The following is a 12,383-nucleotide window of genomic DNA, read 5'->3' as shown; positions in this document are numbered from 1 at the left end:
TAGTTACTAGAAGGTTAATAACGAATATCTTATAAGTTGTCCTTGATGGAATTTTAGTTATTGTATGGGGAACAAGTAACACAATAAACGTGTTTTGTTTAAATAATTTGTTTAATTTTGTTGCATGTTACAAGCATGTTATAATATAATAATATGTCGCAGTACTTGTCAAATTTTTGCCTTAGTTTGGTCGCATAGGTACGTATTCACTTCGAAGCCGGAAAACTGCTTAGAGCTTTATAACATGTATACTGAAAGGAAAACTGCATCGAGGAGTCGTTACGTTTATGTTACGGATGTTTTTAATATTCCATCCAATGAATCGTCGTTGTATCCGATTTCCATAACACAAGACTGCTTTAGTTACTTTCGGATTGGTGCAACGAATGTGATGTCAAATAATTTAAATATTCATACCAGTAATAAATAAATAAAATGAAATGATTCTTTATTATTATTTATATATAATTTAACATTACATTGCATGGCATTTTTCAAAAAAAAATTGTTAAGAATTACATTAAATTACTTTTTTATATAAATTAAATTGAATTAAAGTAAAATAAAAAAGTAATTTATTATATTTTACAAACTGAGCGCATAATGCGAAGAGTTGTGTTGTTGCATAATGTTATCACAATAATATTGGTCGATTCACAAATTAGAAAGATACGATCGATTCGCTCACTCTCTTATGAAAAGAAAATACCAATGTATAACAAAATACTTTACGAATTAAGGCGAAAAAATCATCTATTCTTCACGGCAAAATGCTAGACGCACTATCTACTCCGCCAGGATAGCATAGTATATTATAGTCGCTGCATAGCACGAAACGTATTTTTATATTGAACAATAATAATGAAGTAGTATCATAATACAGTAGTAACACCAATGTTACTTTGTTATACTCCATGTAATAAATAATAATAAAATTACTTTTCATTTATGTCGAGCATGCAAGACAAAGAGAGATAAACCTTGCCATATACAATGATATGGTAGGATTTATTAGTACATTTTCAAAATGTAAAACGGCAATATTAAAAATACGTTTTATTTTTCAACATTGGCAACACTACCTCAGTTTCGTGAATTTCTTGTGCGGAGCACGCGTTTCTTGCGTGTGCGGTAATTTTCTCTTGGCTGCTCACGGCTGCATCCGTTCAATTTCCTTTCAATGTGTATGGCTGTGGAGGTAGGTGGTATTTATCAAATAATTATAGTTATATTATTGATAATATATCCGTTATCGCTGTGCAAAGGTTGTGCCCCACAATTAACGTCACCGAGCGTCATGACGTACCGTTTTACATCGAAATTCACGTTTTCCTCCCACAAGTCAGTGTTGTTTTATAAATGGGCCTGTATTTTATAAACAATTCGCTAACTACGCGCTGTTTGAGCGTGTCTCGCTGAACACTGGTGTCGCTCGTAAGTAAGTTACTTGCGCCTGGTCACATTTTCATGCATGGTCGGTTTTAATGCACATTGTTCAAAATCTGACCATGGTTGCGGGCGATATGGCGATAGTGCTCAATAAATTCAACGGTGACTCAGAGAAAATTAGCTGTTGTCTATGATGTGGGTGGATGGTAAAAGGTCACGAATCAGGTCATTATAACTTCGCGTTATCTGCCACCGTCTTTGCGTGAATAATATTTTATTTGTCGCGAGGTAGAAAGTTTTTATTCTTAAATACTTTTTTATTTTATAAGCTTACTTCATGTTGTGCAATTATGTGTAATCATTGTAGTAACATGCAATTACCTGGATGCAACTAGACAAAACTTTGCATTTTTGTATTTATGCCTCGTATAAGATATATTATTAAGTAGAATATTGCTTACCCTTATTTCCTTTTCCAAATATAATTTTATCTTTGTTTAAAACTTTTTGCGTATTTTTTATATACTTTTTATGGGTACATTAAGGTATTAATTAGATAATTAAACAATTAATTAGATATTTAGTTATGCTGGTAATGAGGTGCATATTGCTGATGCATAGAAATGATATTTTACACATTTTGTGCAATACAAATGTTATTAAAGAATTTGTAGAAGAATTATTTTGGGCAAAGTGCCCGCTAACAGTGATGACATTTTACCTTCTTTTTTGCCTTTTTTGTTATGTTTATATCACACAAGTTTATTTTTGCTGATTAAGCTCGCGTGTTTATTTGTCATGTGTTATAAAAACTAAAAGAGTACTGAGGCCGCTGTTTATAGAAAAGACAATGTGATTTCATTTATTTATAAACAGATACTGCCTGCAAATGTCAATCAATAACACCCATTGTCTTAATTACAATTGTGCCTCCAATATGGTATCATTTTATGAGAATGATTCAGGTAATATTATGAAAGAGAAGCTTATTAATATTTCATAATGATTGTAACTATGTTATGTTTAATATTTTTATTACATGATGTGTCAAGCTCTGTGATGTAATGTACCTATCTAACATGATATTAGTAATATTAGAATTTCTTGTATCACACAAGAACATATTATTGAAACAGTCATCCTACATCCTACTGTAGCCAGTATAAATTTGCTAGACTATAGAGGATTGGCTTATTTGAAATTTAACAGTCAAAAATGAATGTGAACACATCTTTCATTGTTTATCAACAAAGTTCTTGGTTTTGTATACCACTTTGCAACATCTGTTAGGGTGGAATTTTTACCTGCTGTTCCTAAAGGACACCTCCAGAAAAGACCCTTTTTTTTCCAGAAAAAAGTTTTGTAGTTTTTATTTTGTACAGTTTGGCAGTTTTTATGTTGATCCCATGTGATTGATGATAGGTTTTTTTTTTGTTGTAACTTAGTATAGCAGGAAGAAAAGCAAACTTTCTTTGGTGCTGTTATTATTTACATGCAAAGAGAAGCTATTAACGAAATTATCTGAGCAAAAATCTTAAGACTATATTTTCCTATGAAATAGTTGTGTAACCTTGTATAATTCAAAGGATTAACCACCATTTTTATCGTAAATCTAGTATCTACTAATGTTTTCGAAAGTGTTTATCAAAATTTTAAAAAATATGGTTTACTAAGCCGTCAAAAATGTATTGCCAACCTAAATCATCGACGATCTTAAAACAAACACCTATGTTTATTTATATTTCCGATCGTAAGAAAAGTTATCGATCGTGTAAACTTTGTGGCCTAATAACTCTTAAAATTTACATTGCAACACTAATATCTTTCGTGCTATTAGTTATTACTATTACAGTACATAAATATTTACGCTATAACTTTAACTTTAAAATTTGATTTAGCGCATAAAGCAGGAAACATTATTTACACTTTAATTTCTCGGATCTAAATCGCCATAAATCGCGTGTTTTTTTTTTTTCAAACGAGTTAAAATAAATTCAGCCGAAACCAAGATGGTACTGTAGAGCCCGAAATGTTGGATTGTTGGAAAAAAAAAACAAATAATACGCGATTCAGCAGGTCGATTCAGAACCTTACGATAACTCTCTTGTCGACCGATTCGATTAGATATCGTACGATTTCTTTTAATTTTTATTCACAATAACCGAATCGAACGTCAGACTGCTAATTATTATTATATATTATTCGAAACCGAACCGAATTGACGTCACACCCGTACGATTACTCGTACTTCTCGACCGGCAAAAGCCACAAGCTTATTCTGAACACAGTTATCGAATGAAAGTTACTGAACGTCCTATTGTTTACAAAGCAAGAATGTAAATATGGAAATCTTTTATTATTTTAAATAAAATCTGGATTGTGTTCAATTTTATTAATTTAGTTTAATGCGAGACTAATGCATTCCTATATTTTAGGCCTTTAAAGCCTTAAAAATGTATAAAAGTATTACATTTTTCTTATAATCTCTATTCGCCGACTAACACCGTAAACGTTGTTGGTAACGACATCATATCCGAATCGAATGTTCTGAATAGCTCGGGAAGCACCCTTCGATTGTAGAACGATATCCAATCAAACGATTCGGTTAAGATATCGAAGAGTTCTGAATCGGGTTCCAGATCCTAAAAAAATAGTTTCATTTCCAATGTAACAATCGTGAAAATTTAAAAACTAACCTCTTGACAATAATCTATATCATAACAAAGACGATATAAAAGGAATATCGTCTAATTTTCTAGGTCATAATCATAATGACCACTAAATTACACGTACAATTAAAATGTCATTGTCTAAAGTCTACGTTCCTGTTACCAATTGAAACACTTCAAATACACACATCCTGCCGTAAACCAAACTGACATTGACGTCATTGCAAATGCGACAATGCATTTTATTTGTCCTATCTGTGGTTACATCATACAGTTGCATAATAATGCAGTTATATAGTGAAAAATTAATTTGTTGACTCATTCCTTTTCACGCTTATTTATGTACCTGCCTACTGTTATACGATGTACCGAATGCTGACGTATTGTATGCATGGTGTCCATACTAAGGTGAAACCGAGTGCAAGTTATGCAACTCTGATAGCAAATATCAATTTATTACGTGTTTTTGGCAAAAAAAAGGAAAGGTTACTGTTTATTAGCGTAAATAAGTTGTTGTTTACCATTTACTTTATTATTGGAAGCTACATAATGATTCATTTTTTTATAACATTTCTGCAAAGATTAAGAAACACAAAATATGCCTTTTGCCATTTTGGCGTAGATCCTAAAAGTTCTTAACAATCCTAATCGGTGTTTTGCCCTTATTTACGCAGACATTTGATCCCAGGGAAACCTAATATGGAACCCAGTCTTAACCAAGGGTTCATTTAATGACTGGTTTGTACTTGGCGTATATTAAGACGACAATAGCGGAGTAACGACCTTGTTAATTGTCTATCTAAATGGATCGTGATTCCTAGATTAACATTACTGTTGGAATTATGATAACAATGTCCACATGAACCACTGGTATAATTTGAAGAAAAAAAAAACAATAATATTTGAATTGTTTTTTTTATTTGGATTAAACGTTCTATGTAGCTAGTGATTCATATCAAGGTTGTTATCACAGTGCTACCTTTTTTTAATGTTCGTCTAAAAAATAATGTCCACAAGTATATTTGACTAAGTAATGACAAACACATTTAAGTATGAGGTGCTTTTTGTCAAAGTTGATCTTTGACGTATAGAATCAGTTTCTTTAAGAAAACAAAATTTAAGTCACTGCAAGAATGTGAAATTTATCTACGCAAGTTTTCTTGCGGATCCTATATTTAGAGCATAGATGCGGGTGGCACCAGGATACCTTTGCTAGGCCGTCGACCCGACCTTGGTGCGCGTCTATTAACCTGCGCGGGCGCTGGACACTAGTCCGTTACCCCGAGTATACACGATCCCGCCCGACCTTTCACGAAACTTCGACGCCATTTTTACAACGATAAACACTAAAACTCTGCTTTCCATGACGTCACTGCAGTTACATCCATCTATCGGTATAGGATTTGGCAGATGTCTCTAAAATAATTTTCGAAACTTATATGTGATTTATTTTAGCTTAGTATTATGGTTTTAATCCTCGCTGTCATATATACAAACACTATACCTTTTTTCGTAAAATATGAGACAGATACTTTATCATTAAGAGCATTGTACGGTTCCCGTAATTTACTTTTATATGTACGTTCTAAATGTACTGTGTGATTCATATACCACGACGTTAATTTTCATTAACTGTCTACTTCGCTTTTTCTTATTTTTTTGTAATCTTTACTAACAGTGTAGCAAAGCAAAAACTTTTACCTGCTTTACCTCAACTACAATGCGGTCCAAACCATAACTCAAATAAGATTCGCTTTATTTTTGCAGCATATTAACACAATAAGTTTACACAAATCTCGTTTGTTTGCATTATATGTATACGTAACTCCATTAGTAAACACGACAAACGCCTTGGCATTTCCGGCGCGGCGAGGCGAGACTGCAAATGGCGTCCATATAGGTGGAGCGGCTTGTAAAGTCTGGTGGTTGTTCGGTTCTATAAGGACTGGGGTCGATGCTCCTTGTTCTAAGAGCGGGTTTCGACCGCCGGGCGATGTACTCCATGCCCTTTCTTCGCTACGCATGATTGATGAGATCAAGCCCAGTTTCGCCCTTAATTGTTCCGATAGCGATGTTTTATTAGAACATGGTTTCTGATGACTTGTGCCTTATTTTCGGTAATTGTACTCCACATTACTTTGTTGGACCTTATTGTGTTGATTGCGGCTTGCAATTTATGGGCGTTTCTGAATGATCGATTAAAAAAAGTACTCGATAATAAAAAAATGAAGTGAGTTGTGTGACATTTTGACACAATTACATTCGAGAATTATTTATCCACGTCACGCCAAATGTTGCCAACTTAAACCAGCTGTTAGTTAAGTCCCAAATTCATTTTTTGTGACAGAACACTGACGTGTATCATTTTACATGTTACGAAATTTGTTTCAAATTAAAGCGTTAACAGTATGTAAAACTGTATTGCCGCTTGGTCTAGGGTTATTCATGATCGCGACTCGTAAGGGGGTCAGAGCTAGAGCGGCGGCGCGAGCCGTATGAATCCGGGTCACTAAGCCAGGTCGAACTAACGACCCACGGTCAGGATGAACCGAAACTTGTTGCCAACCTTAAAATAAACCACACTATTTTCTAAACCTCTGACAAACCAAATCTATAAGACGACTCGTTAATATGTCTGACGGGGAACGTTTATTTCAGCGCTCGGAAAGGATTTGATCTCATTAATCCGCTTAAAGTTGCTTGCGGTGTAATATTTTTTTTAACAGCTTTCTTGAGATAAACAAGACGTGGCTCGTGGAATGACTATTTTTTTTAATTTGGCAAATGAAATATAGTGCTTAATTTATGTTTTAAATAAAATTTATTTATTGTCCATTTTGTCCGTAAATATGACAAATATCATAATAAAGAATATCAAGAATAGTCTCTCCAATAAACAGAAGTACAACGAAACTATTTCAAATTGTTAGTCGACACTCGCAGTCCAAATTTCTTAACAAGAAATTGACATTTAAATTAGCTTATCGCTGTTGCGCCTGACGTCATGCGCAGTACGTCACAGCCATGACGTCACGGCTACATTGCTCATCGTATCGGAATTTCATCCCCTCACCACGTGTGTATTTAAAGGTTATATGTCGTCGCGCTTTGGAGCATATTGATTTATTTGTTTGACCTAGAATGCCTTTCGATCAACCTGGTTTCTTTAAATTTGAAACTTGATGTGACATTGCCTCGATTCAGGCACAAATGTATACTAGCTTATCTAGTATCATAAATGAATGGTAAAATTACAAGCACAAGGGACTTGCCAGCTTATACACAGGGCGACGGGCGCAGTGGCTGTGCCCCTAAGATCTTTGCGATTAAAAGCTCTGTCTGAGTGTTACTGCATTATATATTTATATAATAGATTAGAATAGAGAATTATATATGTATAGATGTATATATATATATATATACATTTAGCGCTTTATGTCGCTCTCGCGCAAGTCACGCCGCAGCCAAGTGTTGGGATGAAACAAGTCGTGCGTCTGGTGGTAAGTGATACGCCTGTCCGTAACAGTTGCAGTGCCACTCAGAGTTTTAAATCGCAAAGATCTGAGGGGCACTTCCACTGTGCCCGTCACCCTGAGAAAAGCTGACAAATACCATGTGCCTTTAATTTCACCAGCACCAACAAGGGTAAGGACCCTTCAAAACCGGAACGCAGTAATGCTGACATTACTGCATGGCGGCAGGTGGCAGTAACTCCGTCGTGGTGAATGTTCACTGATCCCACGGCGCCGACTCAACCGGCGAGAGGGAAACCCGGGGGGGGTTTTAGTGGGGTAGGCCCTCCAGCCTGGAGGGAGAGTCCCCACATAACCCCTGAGTCTCCCTGGGCTCAGGGGTATCCATAAAGATTTCCCCCCGTAAAAAAAAAAAAAAAAAGGTGGCAGTAACTCCCTGGACGAACTCTTTCACAAGGAGCTCTACTGCTGTTATATATGTTTACCACATTAAGTTATTCGACGAAGTTATTTCATTGAATTCAAATTCTTGATAGCAAATATTACTGAAACTGTCAGTTCAATCTTAATAGCAAGATAAAATCTGGATGTAAAATTTACCAATTTACTAGATAACCTATCTCTTAACTACCATAGATAAAAGTTATCGTATTAACCTTGGGACGGAAATTGGACTTAATTAATTGAAATAGAATATTTCCTGATTAGTAGACTACAACATAGTTGTTTCAAATAATGACTGTTAGGCGCGAAATAATTGTAGTAGTTGTTTTTTATACAGTTAAACAGCACATTTATGACTCGTCGTGAGTGAGTCATTGGGAATGACTATCGCAAAAAATCCTTTGACGTAGCTCACTGAAAAGGTAAACAGCAATTACGTAGACATGTTTTTGTATGAAATTTTCGGAGTTAAGGTAATACATGCACAATTATAGTGACAATTCTTGAAAAGTAAAACAATGTTTATAACGAGGAAGGAACAGAAAGTACAAACAAAAATGATAACGGAAAGTCGCTAACAGCAGTAGTTTCTGTTACAGGTGTCAGCAACTTTGTTATTAAAATGCATATAGGCACGGATATAGTTGCAAAAATATCTCTCTCATTAACATGAAGACATGATAAAAAAGCTGTTTAATGCCTAGAATTCCTAAAATAGAAATACACAGTGATGCGTGACATGAAAGGGTTTCTTCAAAAGCTGTTTACAGGACTTCAACATATACTTTTATGTGTTTGTTCGTACTACACTCTGCTTCAATTTGCTTCTATTTCAGGAAGTTTATAATTTAAGTCAGAAGCTGTTTTTAAGGATTTTGTTACTCTATTTGAAACTGATTAACTTTCAACTCAATACGTGTACGTTTGCAATGGAAATGAATAGAGCTGCAAGCCATATAAAGGTTTTCACTTCTTAAAAACACATTACGGGTCTAATCCCCTAGTCTTATGGCAGACATGGGGGGACTGCGGGCGGAGTCGATGACCGAGTATTGATCCTGGGAAAGTGGGTCGCGACCCGCTTCCCGTTGCACTATGCCCACATTGCACCTCGCCAGACATTAAGGACCTCACTTAGCAATAACACTGACATAAATTTAAACAATTGTTTGTTATGCCAAAAACTTTTATTAATTCGGGTTTTGATGGGATGTTGGAATTTTATCTTTAATATCTTCTAAAACTTCTACAAATTTATTATAATTGTGCGCTAATGTCAATATTCAACCTAGCACGGCGGCATTATTTAAACAAGCGAGACTTGTTGTGAAGAAATAAACACTAGTTCTTGTAATTGCAAATTAAGTATAAGACAAGCTCGTCTCTATCTGTTCGCGGAAAATGACGTTTTCTTCACAGAAATGTGTACCTTAAGCCTATTTCTTTTTATTGCAACAGTAGTTGTAAGAGCTGATTAGAAAATCATGAATATAAGTCTTAGTGTTATCTTCTTATAGCTTATTATTTCTCATTTATTGTTCCAACGTATACAGTAGACACAGTAGGGACTTGTCGTGCGCGACCTTCAGATATTTAGTGATTTACTTCGTTGAATGTCAGTCACGTCAATTGCGTGGCTTGTAGTACCAGCTCAATAATATTCCCCCGTCAATGCTTTTAATAAACGTCCATAAACATTAAGAGCATTGGTCGACTCCCCTTTATTTAAAAGTTCGCAAAATTCTGAACATCATTTCTTTACGACACGAAGTTTAATGGTGGCAAAGCTTCGAAATATGGATGTTCGGACAAATTTAAATTATTCATGATAAGGTAATAAGGCTGGGTATTGATGGAGCCTAGCACGGTCTCATTTCCATGAATAGATATTTTGAGTGTCTCTTAGACGAAATAAATTGTTGCGAAGTTGGTCGCGTGGGTTCGCAAGCATTTGCTTTGTGAAAGTTGATTTGCAATACCCCTTCTACTGTACAGGTATGAGTATACTAATAGTACTTACACGTTCACTTTTCGCTGCAAATAATAATTCCCATGTTAATGTTATGGCGTTCTCGATTTGAATTGTATGCTTCACAATATTTACCACCTTAGTTGGATCCATAAAACGGATTATTATTTGGAGACAAAATACCTGCACTTGTTTTTTATTGTCAGTTGCAATCCTTCTTCCGATAACAATATTATCACTGTAACGACTTATTTTATCTCATTTAGATGTCCTTAGTTTTGACCCAATCTAAAATATTGTCGTATTTGTTATCTGCACAGCAGTCTCGCTCTAGAAACCAAAATAATGCTGAAAAACAAAACGATAACGCCCGCTATTACCACCCGGCCCTGTTGCCTTGGCACTCGCAATTAGACGAAACCTCTGTTTGACCTTCGCTTTGTTTTAGTAACGCGAGACTCGCGAATGCTGTTATAAGTTTGTTTGTTCTACTGCATTATGTAAATCTTATTTTAAATTATCAATATTTTGGACTAAAAAGCGCAGCGTTATATCATGAACTTGACATATTTTTTCAACGTCAACTACAAAATAAGTCCCAATTTAGCGCAGATTGCCTCGTAGCGTTCTCCTAAGATTTCGCAAACACGTTGGTCGTGGGAGTTTCAAAGTTACCAACAATAGCCAACGGCTTTTATGCGCAGCTCACGTTGATGGAAAACGTCACGTGTTTTCATCACGTGCACCCCACTTTCGAGGAAGTCGTAACCTGAAAGAATACGAAGATATTTAAATTTACTAAAATAATGCCTCGACTAATAGGAGATTAAGATACATCCACATTTACACTTACGTCGATCACCGAATATCTCTTTGAATACTTTAATAGATGTCAAAGTTTTGAGATATCTCAAGTCTTTAACTAAGTGATCTTCAGTTTATAGTTGTCATGTCATGGTATAATTGCGTATCTACTACAACGAATTGTGTTAAATAGAGTATTATTTTGGCGTCGTGTAAACGATAAATATTCGTTTACAAAATAAATATTTAGGTTAGTAATTGTGATCCTGTGTCCTTTATTAAACCCGCAAATGACTTGGAAACTCTTCTTCTCTTGAACGAGCCGACAACTTGAGTGTTGCTTCTTGTATCGAAAGGTTTCAACACAGGGGCAATAGGACCACCTACAAAGTTTTGTGTTATGCTATAGTATGACATCTAATGTTGCTGAAATTATAATCCTGCTATAAAAACACGTGTGGCATACATCCATTTGTGCCATTTAATTAGCCATTCTCACTTTGTCATGTTCTGTTACACGAAGTACGTGTGGTGTTATTATTACTATTAAACCTGTGTAATAAACACTCCTGGGTTCATGACAATATAGCTTAGTTTTATCACTAACGTAATTATACTTATATATATGTGAAAGGGTATTGCTTTTAAAGCATAAAAATACTACATTCGACGGTAATTGTAACAAATAATAAGATCTGAAAGAATATATGTTAGGATCTTAGGATGCCAAAAATCTGCAAATGATTCAAATCTCAGCCTATGATTAATTACGTAAATATTTGGGATTTACTTCATCATTATGGGTTAAATTAGTAGATTCGCTTTCTGAATGGTTCTAAAATATTTACCAATACCATGATGCTTCTAAAGATGTTTAATTGGAGGACGTTTTGTAATTGCAAAGAGACGAAAAATTTTGTCCACTTGAGTACCTATTGTTTTCATGATTAATATGTTTCTCCTAATTCCTGCTGTAAGTCTTGTCAAAACAATTGAAGCTGATATTTTTGCAGACATTTGACTGTTTAACGATAGAACATTTTGAAATATAACAGTCTTCGCGTCCATGAATGTGGAATATTTTGAGATAGACATCTGGCATTGGTGTTCAAATTTTGTGGACACACTCCAAGTTTTAATGTAAACTTCCAATTTTATTCTAAAAATGTTCTATTCGTAGAATATTGCGTCCATAAAAAATTGTCGATTGAGGATTGTCCTTTAAAAGTACAACGTTTATGGTTGACGTAAGAAACTTGCGTCAATTGAGGGTTTGATGGCTCAGATTCGCATAAAAGGTTTTTGTACTATTTTTAGAATGTGACCGAGACGCGTCGAAACTAATTGAATCTTCTTGCCCAGAAGCGAGTAATCTTGCGCTTGGTAACTGCAGCTGCGCCCCATTTAGCTACTAACACCGACCACGTGCCACTTTCCTTATCGCCGCTGTACTAATTCTTACAATGTTATAGTTTAGGCTTGTAATACTACAGAACTTTTATTTACTTTGTAGTACACCGCCATTAATTAACCTGGATCCTGTTTCCTATGGCTTGGCGTAACTAAACCTTTGTTGTTTAGATTACGATTTTCTCCTTGAGTTTTGTTTAGTCTTTTAAATCAGATATCTTAGCT

General features: G+C 35.0%; 1 protein-coding gene across 1 annotated transcript in view; it reads left to right on the top strand.

The window, feature by feature from the left end:
• The first annotated feature begins 1,088 nt into the window (after nucleotides 1-1,088).
• LOC113230020 (protein tyrosine phosphatase type IVA 3) overlaps nucleotides 1,089-12,383 on the top strand; it is a 33,438-nt gene continuing 22,143 nt past the window's right edge. The window contains exon 1 of the mRNA XM_026463749.1: nucleotides 1,089-1,198. The gene's annotated coding sequence lies outside the window, so the exon portion shown is untranslated. The remainder of the gene's footprint in view (nucleotides 1,199-12,383) is intronic.

This window comes from Hyposmocoma kahamanoa, unplaced genomic scaffold (assembly GCF_003589595.1).
Source record: "Hyposmocoma kahamanoa isolate Upper Pololo Valley unplaced genomic scaffold, ASM358959v1 63, whole genome shotgun sequence".
Classification (NCBI taxonomy): Eukaryota; Metazoa; Arthropoda; class Insecta; order Lepidoptera; family Cosmopterigidae; genus Hyposmocoma; species Hyposmocoma kahamanoa.
The sequence above is the reverse complement of the archived record's forward strand: the minus strand, read 5'-3'. Positions and strand labels throughout refer to the sequence as shown.